This window comes from Camelina sativa, chromosome 8 (genome assembly GCF_030686135.1).
Source record: "Camelina sativa cultivar CO46 ecotype springtype chromosome 8, ASM3068613v1".
Classification (NCBI taxonomy): Eukaryota; Viridiplantae; Streptophyta; class Magnoliopsida; order Brassicales; family Brassicaceae; genus Camelina; species Camelina sativa.
Genome location: NC_141887.1, coordinates 22,749,984 through 22,769,129, shown reverse-complemented (window position 1 = coordinate 22,769,129; position 19,146 = coordinate 22,749,984). Strand labels below are relative to the sequence as shown.

At 39.4% G+C, this 19,146-nt stretch overlaps 1 pseudogene across 1 annotated transcript; it reads right to left on the bottom strand.

Annotated features, from left to right (window-relative positions):
* Positions 1-6,316: 6,316 nt before the first annotated feature.
* Positions 6,317-10,527, bottom strand: LOC104709713 (receptor-like protein 46; annotated as a pseudogene). The gene is made up of 5 exons (XR_015563681.1): positions 10,470-10,527; positions 9,812-9,906; positions 9,472-9,512; positions 8,231-9,293; positions 6,317-8,143 (listed from the first exon to the last, which is right to left on the bottom strand). The product of XR_015563681.1 is annotated as a receptor-like protein 46 (transcript).
* Between the last annotated feature and the right edge of the window lie 8,619 nt (positions 10,528-19,146).

Genomic DNA, 19,146 nt, shown 5'->3' with positions numbered 1-19,146 from the left:
GCACATGCGAATGTCTTCTTCCACGCACCAATCCACTCTGATTTGTTTTCACCATCCTCTTCACCGATGTTTTTTTTCCCTTTAAAAAAAAAATCGATACACTCTATGCTTTGAAGAGAATATTTAATAATCTCAATATCTCTCCTCTATCCATCATATTATAATCTCGAGCAATTCCATTAAAAAACTAAACCAATGATATCAGTTTTCTCCTAAACCATAAAAAAACACACACTAATTAACCTATCTCGAAATTAAGTTGAACCAACATATCATTAAAACATCTTTCTATATCAGCTCTTGAGTCATCTTGAGTATGACTCACATCTCACAAACCCCGATTGAGTTTCTTAAAGTCGAAAACCGATTAAAGTCCAAAGCTTTTGTAAATATGTCAGCTAATTGTTCTTCAGTATCAATATGCTCAACTAACACTTGCTTTCTTTCAACTAGCTCTCTGATGAAGTGATGTCTTACATCAATATGCTTGGTTCTTGAGTGTTGAACTGGATTTTTTGAAATATCTATTGCACTCTTGTTATCACAATATACTTGCAGAACTCCAGAATCCATACCATAATCTGTTGACATCTGCTTCATCCACAATAATTGAGTACAACAACTCCCCATTGCAATATATTCTGATTCAGCTGTAGATAAAGATACTGAATTTTGTTTCTTACTCAACCAGGCTATTAGATTGTTGCCTAGGAAAAAACATCCTCCACTTGTGCTTTTTCGATGTGTTACACTCCCTACATAATCTGCATCACAATATCCAACCAAGCCTCTATTTGATCCTTTAGAGTACCAAATGCCAAGATCACTCGTCCCTTTCACATACTTAATAATTCGTTTGATAGCTTCTAGATGTGATTGTTTAGGATTTGACTGATACCTAGCACACATACCAACAATAAAACACAAATCAGGCCTACTAGCAGTGAGATCTAACAAACTACCGATCATTCCTCTGTATTGCTTGACATCTACATCCTTACCATCAACATCTTTTGATAGCTTTAATGAAGTACTCATAGGTATCTTGGCCTCTTTGCATTTATCCATCTGAAACTTCTTAAGAAGTTGTCTTGCATAGGTACTTTGCGAAATAAAGATTCCTTGATCAGACTGAGCAATCTGCAACCCAAGAAAATATTTAAGCTCTCCAACCAAGCTCATCTCAAATTCTTGCGTCATACTGTCCACAAAGCTGTCCACCAACTTCTTTGAAGTACTCCCAAAGATAATATCATCAACATAAATCTGAATCATCATGATGTCACCTTCTTGTTCTAAAATGAACAAAGTTTTGTCCACACTTCCTCTGTTGTAACCCTTCTGCATAAGAAAGCTGGTTAACCTTTCATACCAAGCTCTTGGAGCTTGTTTCAATCCATAAAGAGCTTTCTTTAACTTGTACACATAATACTTCCTCTTGCAAGATCCCATTTAGAAAAGCACTTTTGACATCCATCTGGTACACCTTGAAATTCAGAATGCATGCCATTCCCAAAAACAGTCTAATCGATTCAAGTCTTGCTACTGGAGCAAATGTCTCTTCAAAGTCTACTCCTTCAATCTGCGTATACCCTTGTGCAACCAATCTTGCTTTGTTGCGAACCACAACTCCACTCTCATCAATCTTGTTTTTGAAAATCCATTTAGTCCCAATGATATTTACATCTATTGGTCTACGAACCAGCTCCCAAACATCATTGCGTTCAAATTGTTCTAACTCTTCTTCCATGGCAATTATCCAAAAGTCATCTTGTCTAGCTTCAATGTGATTCTTTGGTTCAATCATTGACACAAAGCACTCATAAAAGACAGTTTCTAGAGATGCAAAGTGACTTGTCATCTTTTTGAAATCAATTTGAACTCCCCGAGTCTTCATTCCTTCATTTATGTTTCCAATAACATCTGATGCAGAATGATTTTTGTGTACTTGCTGTGTCTCCTTCTTCTTCATGCTAGATACGTCTGGTTCAGAATCTTTCACTTCTTCTCTAGTTAACTGTTCTGACTCTGTATCACTATCTGGTTCTCCTTTCAGGTCGTTAACCACTGAATGATCATCAAACACCACATTTACTGACTCCATTATCAGATTTGTGCGTTTATTATAAATTCTAAGAGTTGTACTACTTTCAGAATAGCCAAGAAACATCCCTTCATCACTCCTTGAATCAAACTTACCAAGATAGTCTTTGTCGTCCAGGATATAGCACTTACACCCAAAAACATGAAAATAGCTAAGATTTGGAGTTTTTACTTTCCATAACTCATATGGTGTTTTGGATGTATCTCTTCGAACATAAACCCTATTGACAATGTAACAAGCAGTATTCAAGGCTTCTTCCCAAAATTTCTTAGGCACTTGATTTCCATGAATCATTGCTCTTGCCATCTCTTGCAAAGTTCTGTTTTTCCTTTCTACCACACCATTCTGTTGAGGAGTTCTAGGTGCTGGGAATTTATGTATAATCCCATGTTGTTCACAAAACTCTTTCATTGAGTCATTTTGAAACTCTCCACCATGATCACTTCGAATTTTCTTTATTCCCCCACGCTCGTTTATCAGCTGAAGTGCTAAGATTCTGAAACTGTCAACCGTATCAGATTTTTCACGGATGAAACGCACCCATGTGTATCTCGAAAAATCATCAACCAGAACAAACACATATTTCTTTCCAGCCATGCTTTCAACCTGCATTGGTCCCATCAAATCCATGTGAACCAATTCTAACACTGATTTTGACTGAATGTCTGGAACCTTCTTGTGTTGAACCTTAACTTGCTTCCCTTGATTGCACAGGCCACATACCATACCATCTTCTCCTTTGAGATGGGGAACTCCTCGTACTATCTCTTTATTGACCAGAGTAGACAGATTTCTTACATTCATATGTCCAAGTCTTTGGTGCCATAAATTCATATTGCCCTGAGCACTGTAACATTTAAGTGGCTGCTTCTCCCACATGTAACAATTATTTCCCGATCTTACTCCATATAACTTGACTTTTCCTGAATCATCTAAGGCTTTGCAGTCAATTTTTGTGAACAATACAGACAATCCCTCATCACATAGTTGACTTATACTTATCAGATTAGCCTTCGACCCTTGAACCAGATAGACATTAACAAGTTTTGGCAGTTCTGGATCATGGGTTGTTCCTTTCCCTTGGATAATCCCTTGACTACCATCACCGAATGTAACTTTTCCTCCCTTTAGTTTCTTAACATCTTGCAAGTTACTTTTGGTACCAGTCATATGTCTTGAACATCTGCTATCAAAGAACCAAGGCTCCGAATCATCTTGTTCTTCTGTGATTAATGCCATGTTACATCTAAATCCTCATCCGGAATCGACTTTTACCTTTGATGAATACAAATCAGCTTTATTAATCCAGAATTGATTCCTGTAACTGTTCCAGTAATATTTTCCTTGACGTTTTAAATTATGAATCTTCTGCCATAACTTGTAACAATATCGTTTGAAGTGTCCTATTTTTCCACAGAAGTAGCAGCTCACTGATCTAGAAGTTGTGATTTTTTGTGATTCTAGCTCTGGTTGACATATGCCAACAGACACAAAATTTGTTGTTCCTGACTTGGTCTGGCTGCTTTCGGTGAAACCTAAGCCTATGAGTTTTCTCAGTTCTTCCGTAGCTCAAAATTTTGTCAAGCTGCTTTGTCCCTGCAAACATATGAATTTTTCTGTGTTGTTGATCTAACTTTGTTTGCAATCCAACAGATCTTTTCTTTTCTTCATCAAGTTCTTCTTCGAGCTTGTCTGCTTTTGCGGATAATATCAGTTTCTCTTTCATTAAGTCCAGCGAGTCTTTAGCAATCTTTTTCTCGTTCTCTAACTCAACCTGAAGTGTTATAAATAGAGCTTCTAATCGAGTTTTTTCTTTCAGTAATTCTTGATTTTCTTTTCCCATTGATACAAGTGTATTACGTACCTCCTTGTAGCTTTGAATGATATCAAGTTCATCTTCACCTTCTGATTCTGAGTCAGTTATTTCTTCTCCATTTTCTTCTCATGGCTACTAGATTTATGAGCTCCTCTTCGCTACTACTGTCATCTTCTGATTCATTCTCAATGCTTACCATTGATCTCTCCTTTTTATTTGACGAATTACTCACACATTCATCTTGAGAATGTCCAGTACCTTTGCAGATTGAACACTTTGTCTCTCGTATTTTGATTGTAGGACATTCACGAATAAAATGACCAAACCCCTTACATTCATGGCACTGCATGTCTGTTTTCCGAGAAGTTTTGTTATCTTCTGCAGTTTTTCTGAAGGATGTAGTCCTCTTTTGACCTTGATTTTGCTCTATCCTTCGTAGTGCTCCATCAAACCTTCGAACAAGTAAGCTCACAGAGTCTTCATTGTTTGTTTCCACCGACTCTTTACTCGCAACCAATGCTAATCCTTTAGGTTTTCTTATTCCTTCTAGTTCTAGCTCATGAGCTTGCAACATTCCAACCACCTCTGCAAACTTAAGATTCTCAAGATCATGCGACACAGTGAGGGCTATTTTGTATGACATGAATTTTGAAGGTAGGCACCTCAAAAACTTTTTTACCAGCTTTTGATCTTTGTACTTCTTTCCTAGAGTTAGAGCTTCTTGTGCTAAGGAGCTTAGCGTCGAACTAAAATCTGATATTGACTCATGTTCTTCCATTCTGAGATTTTCAAATCTGGAAGCTAACATATCCTTCCTTGAACTCTGCACCTTCGTTGTTCCTTCCTAATGAACTTGGAGAATGTCCCATGCTTCTTTAGCAGTTTCACATCCCTGAATTAACTCAAACTGCTTTCTGCCAATACTACAATGAATAGCACTCAATGCTCTGGAATTGTACTTTGATCTCTTTTGTTCGTCATCAGTCCAGTCTGCCTCAGGTTTTGGTATTCGCTTCCCTGTTTCATCTTTAATCGTTGGTTCTTCCCACTGCTCTAAGACAGTTTTCCAGGCAAGACGATCAATTCCTCCTATTATAGATTTGATCCGTGATTTCGAGAAACTATAGTTTCCATCATCCAAAACAACCTTATTGTTGTTGATCAGATCTCCGTAACTCTCCATCTTGTCCGCAGAATCTCACCTGTAGTATTCTGAACAAGTGTCGCTCTGATACCAATTGAATGTGTGAGAACTAATGGATTATGAACGATCAAAAACAATAAGATAAAGGTTTCTTTGAAATCTCTTTTGATTAATAGAAAATCTGTTTACAAGTTTGTTCTGAACAATTTTCTAATCTCTCAAAGCTCTCTGTCTAAGATCCTTCTTTAATCTTAGAACTCTAAAGAAACCTCACAACCCTCTCTTAAGTTCTTAGCTCTTCTTTTTCTCAAAGCTAAAACTTAATGGTTAGAAAAATTTTCTCTTGTTTGTGCTAAAGCTTTCAATAAGCCTTTGCACCCTATTTATAGAACTAGGACTACCTATTCTATTTCTAATAGGAATTGGAAAATTTCCTTTTTCTTTTTGGATTAGGAAATTTTCCTCTTACTTCATGTTTACATTCCTATTGTAAACATGAAATCCTTTTTGAACTTCTAGAAACACCACGTGCCTTCCAAACCTCCGTGAATCTCTTGCTTCTGGATCCTTCCTTGTTATACGCCGACATAAACACTTTCCTCATTTTGATGCTCTGCTCGAGTGTTATGTCCTTCTGAAGTAGCTTAACCATTTTGCTCAAACCTTACATCTTCAATATTTGCTTCCTCAGTGCAAATCTATGGCTGGCTTTTAGATTTGCTTTGCATGTTTGCTGGTTTATGGATTTTTCGATATGTTCCACTCTTCTCCTCGTTTGTGCTTTATTTTGCCTTTCTCGAATAAAATAGAAACACTTATGCGGAAAAAAGAAAACAAAAATGTTTTTTTTTAATCCAAAATTTTCAAGCCTAGAAAATTGTTTAAAATCAATCATGATTTTGATAAAATGATCTATTAAGCCAATAAATAATTTATACTTGTAAAATATTCGATTTGAAATGGTGTTAGAAATTTAGAATGTTAGATGCATTTATATTTTAATATAAATGAAACTTTACTACGCAACTCCCTCCAAGTCTCCGACATACTGTATAATATTTTTGGCTCCAAAAAAAAAAAAAAATTCCTACAAATAATGTTTAATTATGATTTTTCAGTGAGATGCATACGATGTACAAAATTGAACATGTATGTATTATATTTTTTTTTGGTAAGTCAACATATTACTATTTTGTAGTCAACATATTACTATTTTGTAATCATCCTTAATAAAATTTCAATAAACTTAGGATAGAAAAAAAAAATTAAATATTTTCTTGATGAGTAATTTTAAATATGTTACTTCCAAATCTTCTTATTGGAGTACATAAACACAAGTGCTATAAGAAATCCACAAAAACAACCTATGGCTGCAGCTCTCCATGAAAACATTGTTTCATTTTCTTCCACTGGTAGCTCGGTCTGTGTAGACGAGCATGGTACTTGGATTTGCATACCACAGATTTCGCTGTTGTTTGCGTAAATGTTTGGATCATTCAATCTGTCTAGCTGAGGACCTTCAGGGATTCTACCTGTAAGCTTGTTGTTACTCAAATCCATAGTATTCAGCTCTCTTAGATTGGATAAAGTTTTCGGGATTTCGCCAGTGAGGTTGTTCTGTGAAAGGTCTAAGCTCTCTAGCTTGTCAAGATCTCCAAAACTTTGTGGGATTGATCCGGAGAACTCGTTGTTGGAGAGGTTCAAAATCTTTAGGCTTTTGAGATTGCCTAAAGAAGCTGGGATATCTCCGTGTAGCTTGTTCTGTGAGAGATCTATGAGAGTGTAGAGGTAGAAATTTCTCAAGAAAAGAACTTGTTTTGATTTCTTCCAGTTCACTACAAGACTAAATATATCTTGTGCTTTGATGTCTATAAACCTTGCTACCTCGGTATTGAAGCTGAAAAAGAGACGCATAGCCGAAGATGAGCTCACAGGAGATTTTATCATGCATGTAAGATTCCCAAGAGATGAAGGGAGATATCCATCAAGGTTGTTCTCAGAGAGATCCAAAACCTGAAGGCTTGTGAGATTTGATATGTCTTCTGGGATTGGACCTTTGAGGGAATTGTTTCTGAGGCTAAGAACCTCTAGAGAAGAAGGTAACCGGGAGGTTAGACCATGGAGATCAAGACGGATCAGACGTGAGAGATTTCTGAAGTTCTTAGGAAATTCACCACTGAAATTGTTGTCACTCATTAAGAGCATACTAATGGCACTCCTGAAGTAAGATGGAATAGCCCCAGAGAACTCGTTGGAAGATATATCGAGCCACACAAGGATTGACTCGAGACCAAACCTCGGGAATTCACCTGATAATCTATTCTTAGACAAGTCCAACAACGTCATGTAGCCATTTGTAATAGAATTTGGTACTGATCCTGAGAAGTTGTTTTCAGACAACATGAGTACCCTGATAGATGATGATATGGGAGTCGTATCAGGGATCTGACCAGAGAAATTGTTCCTTGATAGTACAAGACATGATAAGCTCCCAGACTGAAACAAATGTGGAGGCAGTGAGCCTGAGAGTCTGTTGTCTGACAAAATTATTATTCCAATTGTCAGATTAGATAGCCATGCGGGGAAACGTCCTTCGAGTCTGTTCATGCTCAAATCCAAGTAAACAAGACTTGTTTGATTCTTGAGCCAATCCGGAATATTCCCATGTAAGCCACAAGACCTAAGTGACAGATGTGTTAACTTAGACTGTAGAAAGGAAAAACCATTGTTGTCCCACTTCAGTCTGTTTCCTCCAAGCCGCAATATCTCCAGCTTCTGAAGACCAAACAACCAAGCTGTGGGAATCTGACCTGACAAGCCATTGGTATTCTCAAGCTCAAGGGTTTCAAGATTTTTCAGATTCCGAATGGACGATGGAATTCCACCCGACAACTTATTCAAGCTCAAAGACAGAACTGATAGACTGACTAAGTTCCCAATACCGTCTGGAATCTTAGAAGACAAGGAATTGTTCTGAACATCAAACGTTTTGAGCTTCACTAACCGTGATACGGACAACGGTATAGAACCATTGAACTTGTTCCGCTCAAACTCAGCGTTCGCAATTCGACAAGACCACCTTGTAAGATTTTAAAAGGTAGGAAACAGTTTAATACAATGAGATTAAACAGTTTAATTTTTTTAGAACCTATTTTCTAGTGTGTACCTATTTCTGGAGGAATCTCTCCTCCAATGAGATTCTCGTCTAAGATCAATTCCTGCAGATTCTTGAGCTCTTTGATGTCACCACTCAACGTACCGCCAATAACATTCCTGCTTAAGTCAAGATGCTGAAGACTTTTCAAGGAGTACAATGTAGGAGGGATAGAGCCGTGGAAGCTATTCTCACTCATGTCGAGAGAGATCAAGCTGGTCAAGTTCACAAACGCATCTCCAGGAATCTCTCCTTCAAAACCATTCAAGCTTAAGTTATAATACTTAAGAGTTTTCAAAGAGAACAATCTAAGAGGGATAGAGCCGCCAAAGCCATTAAAACTCATGTCGAGAGAGATCAAGCTTGGCAAGTTCACAAACGCATCTCCAGGAATCTCTCCTCTAAAACCACTTTCGCTTACGTTAAGATACTGAAGAGTCTTCAAAGAGAACAATTTAGGAGGGATAGAGCCGTTAAAGAGATTATAACTCATGTCAAGAGAGATCAACCTGGTCAAGTTCACAAACGCATCTCCAGGAATCTCTTCTTCTATGAAATTATACGAGATATCAAGCGTAACAAGAGAAATTATACGCAGAATCGGTTTCAGAATGCTAAACTCAGTGAGAATGAATCATAAGAATAGAAAAGAGAGCTCAGATCTAGGCCTATCACTTCTCTTGAAGGCGAACGGGCGTTACATCTCACGAGTTGCCACTTGCAGCAATCTGAGTTTGGCCTCCATGTCTTGAAACGTTCCATTAAGTCGATTTCTGCTGTGAAACGGTTCTTGACATTGTGAGTCATCAGCAAGTTCTTGAACTCGAGAAGGGATTTTCTTTGGACTTGTGGGCAAGAAAAAGATAGTTTTGGTATGAAGAAGAAGATGAAGAGCAAGCAGGAGAGAGGACATTGCTTCAGCTTTTTTTTTTTCTCAAAGCTTTTTTGCCGTTTGCCACTTGCAGTATCTTCTTTGTCTTGCTTCGTAATTATGACAAGTCCAAGTTGAATGGTAAAATGACTAAAATCCGAACAAAGCTGACTTGTCGGGTCTTCCACCTCATGTCTGCATTCTCAAATAAACTGTTGAAATTTCCATCATGTTGACTTGAATCCATAGTTGCCTAAAAAACACAACAAAGATATACATATGACATTTGATTATATGCTCTTACCAAACTAACAATGCATAACTGTTCCCAAAAATAATGTATAAAAACTCAAAAACGCATAAAAGGCGAAATTTGCAGTACCTGTAGAGCCAAGTAAATCCCATAAACTCAAAAACTGCACCCTTCACATTGCACAATCAGATCATTTGGGTTATACGGCATTTAACATTTGCAGTACCTGTAGAGCCAAGTAAATCCCAAAAAGGATAAATAAAAACTCATGAAAACTACAGGAGAGAAAAATGCATGTTTCATTACTACTTAGTCAGCCACTCGATCACGGGTAAATGCGCCAGTGGCATCTTTGTATTCGAAACTACAATAATAATCTTCCGCTCCAACATTTTCAAGCCTAGTGTAGTTTTTAAAGGCGTGAACAATGCATTTCCCTTGGAGGACGGTAATACCATCGACAATGCACCTTCACATTGTTCCTAGCATCTGCTTCAATCTTCTCAACACGCGCCACATAAGGAGGCTTACCGCTTACCAGCATCCAATGGACACAATCGCCCACTGCAAAAACCACCGCAACAATCACATTGCCAAAATTAAACTAAATTTATCTGTGTTGCACACAGTATACACAAACTACAGAATAGAAATCGTTCCCTTTTTATTGTATAATGCATACACCTAGTTAGTCACCAATCAAGCCTAGAGCACATACAACACAGTAAAAATGTTCCCTTCATAACCACAAAAAAAGAAACGAAATCTACCCAAGATCACAACTTCAAAAGTGTGCGTATTCAGCAGTAGTTACCTAACGCAACTTCATTGAATCAAACCTCAAGCAACCAATAGAAAGCTAAGTTTTGTATAAAAGAACAGATTTTTGTCCCCTTTCTTTCAAATTGAAATGAGTGTTTACAGAAATATATAATCGCAGCTCAATAACCCAAAAAGAAGCATTCAAAAGAGTGATTAGTTTTACAGAGAGTTCACATAGAGCTTGATTTGGACTGACCTCTAACGACGATGAAATTTTCCAGCCATGGCGGATCTCTCTCTGCCGTCGAATTGGTAAGCTATGTAAGGAATTGTTTAGCTTTTCTCAGCCACGATGTCCCGCTTACGTCTGGCACCGTTTTGTCTCCATGATGATGAACCTTGGCCGGCTTTTCTATCCGACATCGGTGGTTTCCTCAACACCGTGATACAGGAAAAGAGATAAGAAGAGTAGCACGTGTGGCACGTGAGAAGGAGAGGAGTTGCTGGACACGTGGGAAAATTTTATTGGCTGTTAAGGCTGAGAGAAGAATAACTTATTACTATTTTTTTTGGCGAGTCAACATATTAAACTTCTGCCAATTTCCCTTAAACTTATGATAGAAAAAAAAAAAAAAACATTACCTAAAATAATCTATATATTGGCATTGCCAGATAAAATAATCTACTAAAACTCAAATCTTTTGTTAAATAACCTTCTAATCTATTTTTCATTTTTATTTACAAAATTGTCACTATAATTAGCGAAGATTCTAAATTTAACATAGTTTCTTTTAACCTAAAAAAATTAGTCATTTAGATCCAGGAACCTTCTCAATTATATATAATTAAAAGAGTCATTTTTGCAAAATACCAAAACGTGGTTTTGATTATAAATAAGATAGAATATGCCAAAATGTGGTTTTGATTATAAATAAGATAGAATAGGCCAAAACGTGGTTCACGGCATGGGTAGTAGCCTATAGCTAGCGGCTGTAGGAGAGATCGAGAACTATTGATTAATCGATTGGTTAATTATATAATAATGAATTTACCTTTAGCTAACGACATAGTATTTCTTGTTGATGAAGGCAAAGTTAATTCTTAAAAAAATCCTCTCAAAAGGCAACGTTGTTTCTTACAAGCAAAGGTAACTTTAAATTGCTATTCTACTAGAAAAGGAATTCTAATCAGATTTGTGAGACTTTTATGTTTTTCTTATTAACAGTGAGAAAGCTCCTACGGACATTGCCAGATAAACTTATTTAAGTTTTTGTTACCGGTTCTGAGGTGTCTGAGATGCATAAAGTGTTAAATTTGAGTTTATCTTGGGCTTCCAACTAAAAACCAATTGGCAATTAGAGAATTGGCCATAACCTTTTATATATTAGTGATAATCTTTTCAAACTTTAGATGTGGGACTTGGATTGTATCCCCACAATCTCTCCTTCAAACCAAAAACCACATGTGGGATATTAGCATGCCTCCTCGAGATGATAACTCCATCTTGAACCGATCCCACTTGGAAAGATAATAAACCCCTTCTTGGGCCCCCATTACTTGGGTTAACAAGAAGCATGTCTGTATCCATAGGTCCACTAGAACTTAAACCTTGGGCTCTGATACCATGTTAAATTTGAGTTTATTTTGGGCTTCCAACTAAAAACCAATTGGCAATTAATGGATTGGCTCTAACCTTTTATATATTAGTGATAATCTTTTCAAACTTTAGATGTGGGACTTGGATTGTATCCCCACATAAAGAATCTTTAAAGTGGAGACTTGGAAGATATATAGATCGATTTGTGTCCATAAACATGGAAGCCTTGTTTTTATTATGAGACAGAGTGTTGAGGTTTATGTTAAGGATACAACATCGACTGCATCAATACCTCAATATATTCTTTCCTTGTATCAGTAGTTTCTATACTTACTTAACCTAGAGGCTCTCTCTTGAATTCTGTATATATATGATCGTGTAATCACTCATTGAGATATAGAAGAATATACATTCTTTATATGGCATCAGAGCAAATCGATACCCTATTTTTCTCTCTTGCAGCCGCCTCCTCCTTCTCTGTTCTTTGATCTCAGACCTCAGATCTTCTCTCATCTTTTTCACCTCCTTCTCTTCTCTCGTCTTTTTCATTTCTCTTTCTCTTCATGGCTGCCATTGCTGAAGTTGTTGATATGACCCAAGGTCTTCTCAACATCAACATCATGAATATCACCAAGCTCACGTCAACAAACTACATGACTTGGAGCCTTCAGGTTCACTCTCCTCTTGACGGGTATGAACTTGCAGGGTATGTTGATGGCTCCTCTGTCCCACCGGATCAGATGCTCACTACCGATCCGCCAACACCAAATCCAGCGTATGCGAAGTGGAAAAGACAAGACAAGCTCATATATAGCAGTCTCCTTGGCACTCTCTCTCCCTCCCTGCAACCGCTGGACTCTAAGACCAAATCTGCTGCTGAAATGTGGAAAACAATCTCCACCACCTATGCCAATCCTAGCTGGGGCCACATACAGCAGATCCGACTGCAACTCAAGCAAGCCGCCAAAGGAGATAAGACTGTTGACGACTATATGCAGTCCCTCACATCTCGCTTTGATCAATTGGCACTTCTCGGCAAGCCGCTTGCTCTTGAAGAACAACTTGAGTTCATCTTCAAAGGTCTTCCTGAAGATTACAAATCTGTCATTGATCAAGTGGAAGGACGTGAGACCCCGCCGTCCATCCTTGAAGTTCATGAAAAGCTTATCAACAAGGAAGCCAAACTCATGGCCATGGCACTTTCACACACCACCTCTGGTCCGACCTCTGCTCATGTTGCCACTACTCGTCCACATACCTCTGGGAAACCATTCTATCGTCCAAACCAAACCTGGAACAACAACAAACAACAATCACGCAAAGACAACCGCATAACAAGAGGGTACCAAGGCAAGTGTCAACTATGCGGAGTGTTTGGACATAGCGCACAACGCTGTTCACGGCTACCTTTCGTCCTTGGCAACCACGGGCCAATCTCGCTCTTGGACACCAACAGACAACCACTTCGAGGTTACTGGACAGTGGAGCCACCCACCACCACATAACTAGCGACCTTTGCAACTTGGCACTTCATCAACCATACAATGGCAACGATTCTGTTCTCATTGGTGATGGTTCAGGTCTTAAAATTATTCACACTGGTTCCCTATCTCTATCCTCTACTTCTAAACCTTTATCCCTAACCAATGTTCTTTGTGTGCCTCACATTCACAAAAACCTTATTTCTGTCTATCGTCTTTGTAACTCTAATCAGGTCTCGGTTGAATTTTTCCCTGCTTACTTTCAGGTGTAGGATCTGATGTCGGGGGTCCCATTACTCCAAGGGAGAACTAAAGGGGAGCTTTACGAGTGGCCGGTTTCTTCTTCCATCATCCAATCCTTCTTTGCCTCACCATCATCATCAAAACCATCCTTAAGAGACTGGCACTCTCGCTTAGGCCACCCATCACATTCTATTCTTCAAACAGTTGTTTCCAATTTCTCTCTTCCTTATTTACAATCAGATTCACAGACTATGTTGTGCACTGATTGTGCTATCAATAAAAGCCACAAGCTACCTTTCTCTCAAACCTCTATTGTTTCCTCTCATCCACTAAACATTATCTTTTCTGATGTCTGGACCTACCTTTCTCTTAAACCTCTATTGTTTCCGACCTCTGCTCATGTTGCCACTACTCGTCCACATACCTCTGGGAAACCATTCTATCGTCCAAACCAAACCTGGAACAACAACAAACAACAATCACGCAAAGACAACCGCATAACAAGAGGGTACCAAGGCAAGTGTCAACTATGCGGAGTGTTTGGACATAGCGCACAATGCTGTTCACGGCTAGAACAATCTAATCAATATGGGTATCCAAACGGTTTGCTACCATCTCCCTTTCGTCCTTGGAAACCACGGGCCAATCTCGCTCTTGGACACCAACAGACAACCACTCCGAGGTTACTGGACAGTGGAGCCACCCACCACCACATGACTAGCGACCTTGGCAACTTGGCACTTCATCAACCATACAATGGCAACGATTCTGTTCTCATTGGTGATGGTTCAGGTCTTAAAATTACTCACACTGGTTCTCTATCTCTATCCTCTACTTCTAAAGCTTTATCCCTAACCAATGTTCTTTGTGTGCCTAACATTCACAAAAACCTTGTTTCTGTCTATCGTCTTTGTAACTCTAATCATGTCTCGGTTGAATTTTTTCCTGCTTACTTTCAGGTGAAGGATCTGATGTCGGGGGTCCCATTACTCCAAGGGAGAACTAAAGGGGAGCTTTACGAGTGGCCGGTTTCTTCTTCCATCATCCAATCCTTCTTTGCCTCACCATCATCATCAAAACCATCCTTAAGTGACTGGCACTCTCGCTTAGGCCACCCATCACATTCTATTCTTCAAACAGTTGTTTCCAATTTCTCTCTTCTTTATTTACAATCAGATTCACAGACTATGTTGTGCACTGATTGTGCTATCAATAAAAGCCACAAGCTACCTTTCTCTCAAACCTCTATTATTTCCACTCATCCACTAAACATTATCTTTTCTGATGTCTGGACCTACCTTTCTCTTAAACCTCTATTGTTTCCGACCTCTGCTCATGTTGCCAATACTCGTCCACATACCTCTGGGAAACCATTCTATCGTCCAAACCAAACCTGGAACAACAACAAACAACAATCACGCAAAGACAACCGCATAACAAGAGAGTACCAAGGCAAGTGTCAACTATGCGGAGTGTTTGGACATAGCGCACAATGCTGTTCACCGCTACAACAATCCAATCAATATGAGTCTCCAAACGGTTTGCTACCATCTCCCTTTCGTCCTTGGCAACTACGGGCCAATCTCGCTCTTGGACACCAACAGACAACCACTCCGAGGTTACTGGACAGTGGAGCCACCCACCACCACATGACTAGCGACCTTGGCAACTTGGTACTTCATCAACCATACAATGGCAACGATTCTGTTCTCATTGGTGATGGTTCAGGTCTTAAAATTACTCACACTGGTTCCCTATCTCTATCCTCTACTTCTAAACCTTTATCCCTAACCAATGTTCTTTGTGTGCCTCACATTCACAAAAACCTTATTTCTATCTATCGTCTTTGTAACTCTAATCAGGTCTCGGTTGAATTTTCCCCTGCTTACTTTCAGGTGAAGGATCTGATGTTGGGGGTCCCATTACTCCAAGGGAGAACTAAAGGGGAGCTTTACGAGTGGCCAGTTTCTTCTTCCATCATCTAATCCTTCTTTGCCTCACCATCATCATCAAAACCATCCTTAAGAGACTGGCACTCTCGCTTAGGCCACCCATCACATTCTATTCTTCAAACAGTTATTTCCAATTTCTCTCTTCCTTATTTACAATCAGATTCACATACTATGTTGTGCACTGATTGTGCTATCAATAAAAGTCACAAGCTACCTTTCTCTCAAACCTCTATTGTTTCCACTCATCCACTAAACATTATCTTTTCTGATGTCTGGACCTCCCCAATCATCTCTATAGACAACTTTAAATACTACCTTGTCCTAGTTGACCACTATACGCGCTACACATGGATCTACCCACTCAAGACAAAGTCTCAGGTTCGTGAAACATTCATCACGTACAAAGCACTTGTTGATAACCGATTCAACAGCCGTATTGGCACTCTATACACTGACAATGGTGGCGAATTCATTGCACTCAAGTCCTTCTTATCCAGTGCCGGCATTACTCATCTCACAACTCCACCTCATACCCCTGAACACAACGACGTCTCTGAAAGGAAACACCGCCACATCATTGAAACTGGTTTATCTCTTCTCACACACGCAGGCATGCCAACCACGTACTGGACTTATGCGTTCGCTGCGGCCGTGTATCTCATCAATCGACTTCCTACGCCGGTTATCAACATGGAGACTCCATTGAAGAAACTATTCGATACAACTCCAAATTACACCAAACTTAGAGTGTTTGGGTGCCTCTGCTTTCCGTGGCTGCGACCCTACACCAAGCACAAACTTGAGAATCGTTCGACACCTTGCATATTCTTGGGCTATTCGCTAACCCAAAGTGCATATATATGTCTCCAGCCTACCTCCGATCAGATATATGTGTCTCGACATGTCCGCTTTGACGAACGGAGCTTCCCGTTTTCAAGTTCGGCCCCTCCTCCTCCAACAATACCCACCGTTGAGCCTAACTCCTCACAATTCCCGAATCCTGCTGCCGTGCTTATTCTGTCACCAAACATCACCGCTCCCACGCCACCAAATGTCACACTGCCATCACCGCCGCCACTCGTATCGTCACCTCCTCCCGGACCCTCAATATCAGATCTTCGCCCGACGGTAAGTCTCAAAAATGTTGATTTGGATCGTGATAGAGTTTCAATAGATAGACATCCTCAACCAGTCCAAACCCAACAACCGGCCCCTCTCAAGAAATATTCTCGCCAAAATCCACCAACTAAAGCCGAACAACCAAAGCCCACTACAAATACCCAACCACAAAACCCCAGTCCACAACCTCTCCCTTCAAACACGACTACAATCTCACAAAACCAAGTCAATCCCTCCTCACTTCCAAATCTTCACCCCGACAATCAACATCCGATGAAAACCTGACGGAAAAACAATATCACCAAACCAAAAGCAAAATTGAACCTCTCTGTTGCCTTGTCCAAACACATCCCACCTGAACCTAATACTATAAACCACGCACTTAAAGACAAAACATGGAGAGGAGCCATGTCCACAGAGATAGATGCTTTTGCTTAAAATCAAACTCTCGACCTTGTTCCTCGACAACCTCACTTGAATGTTGTTGGTTGTAAATGGCTGTTTAAGAACAAGTTTCTCTCTAATGGCTCTCTTGGCAGGTGCAAGGCAAGGTTGGTAGCCAAGGGCTACTCACAACAACTTGGCCGTGATTATACTGAGACTTTCAGTCCTGTGATTAAATCCACAACCATTCGGCTTGTTCTTGACGTTGCTGTCTCCAAAGGCTAGCCTATAAAACAGCTTGACGTCAACAACGCCTTCCTTCAAGGTACCCTCAATGAAGAAGTTTATATGGAGCAATCTCCTGGCTTCGTCAACTCTGATTTTCCAACCCATGTCTGTCGTCTCCGCAAAGCCATTTATGGGTTATAACAGGCACCACGGGCCTGGTATACGGAGTTAAAGAACTACTTGGTTGGAGTAGGTTTTGTCAACTCCTTGGCAGATACATCTCTGTTTGTGCTTCAAAATGGCAAAGACTATCTCTATTTGCTTGTCTATGTCGATGATATACTTGTGACAGGAAGCAACAGAGCGGATATCAATCGGATTCTCACCTTGCTAGCTGATCGTTTTTCTGTCAAGGACCCTGAAGATCTCAACTACTTTCTTGGCCTTGAAGTACACCGCACATCCAAAGGTCTTCATCTCTCTCAGCAGAAATACATTGTTGATCTGCTCCATCAATATAACATGACCGATGCCAATGCAATATCTACACCGATGGCCTCTTCTCCAATGCTCACTCTTACAACTGGCACCACACTCTCTGATCCAAAGACTTATCGCAAACTGGTTGGGAGTCTGCAATATTTGGCATTCACACGTCTTGACATTGCGTTTGCCGTCAATCGTCTCTCTCAATTCATGCACAAGCCCACAGATGTTCATTGGCAGGCAGCCAAACGGATTCTTCGCTACCTCTCCGGGACACCAACACACGACATCTTCTTCTCGGTGACGCCCCCACTCTCTTTACATGCATATTCCGACGCTGATTGGGTTGGAGATTCTCACGACTATGTGTCCACCAATGCATATATCGTCTACCTTGGAAGCAACTCCATCTCATGGTCTGCCAAGAAACAAAATGGTGTGGCTAGATCATCGACCGAGGCCGAATACAGGGCAGTGGCCAATACATCATCTGAGTTACGGTGGATATGTAGTCTTCTCACTGAACTTGGAATCACACAAACCGCCCCACCGGTCATCTATTGCGACAACGTTGGAGCTACTTTTCTATGTGCTAATCATGTGCTCCACTCAAGGATGAAACACATTGCAATTGACTATCACTTTGTAAGAGGTCAGGTACAGAATGGACTTCTTCGTGTAGCTCGTGTACACACAAACGACCAACTCGCTGATGCTTTAACAAAGCCACTATCTCGCCAACGGTTTCTTCATCTCCGGTCCAAGATAGGAGTGACATCAGCCCCTCCATCTTGAGGGGGAATGTTAAGGATACATCATCGACTGTCATCAATACCTCAATATATTCTTTCCTTGTATCAATAGTTTCTATACTTACTTAACCTAGAGGCTCTCTCTTGAATTCTGTATATATATGATCGTGTAATCACTCTTTGAGATATAGAAGAATATACATTCTTTATAGTTTAATCATCACGCTTGTCAAAACATATGAACAGACTAGAAAGAGGGATTGTATAAAAAACAAAAGAGATTTTACATATTCGATCCGTTAATTATAATCAAACTATCATCGTCACTTCAAATTCAAATGGGGATCAACAAAATTGAGCACCAATGATTTTAATCTACTCAGCACGATCAGGAAAAGAAACAGAAATGGAGAACGCTAGCTTTAATCTAAGCGCCATCTTTCTTAGCCTTTAAAGAATATAATGAGTTTGGTGAAGATATTTAGAGTGTATTTGATATATTTTGTTTAGAAAAATACTTAGTTCACCCATAGGATGAACGGTTGTATTCACCTCCTCTCCTTCCAACTAATTATAATCTTCTATTTAATATTTTATTTAAAAAATAAATCAAAATTAAATTAAAAAGCAAAACAAATTAAGAAAACAAATTTTGTAATACTTTTAATTAAGAAAAGTTAAATATTGGTTTGGTTTAGATTTTACAATTAAACAAGGTTATATATCAGTTTGTGTTTAAAAATGAGAATTAAGGTTTAGATTTTACAATTAGTACACAATTATATGTCGGTTTGGGTTTA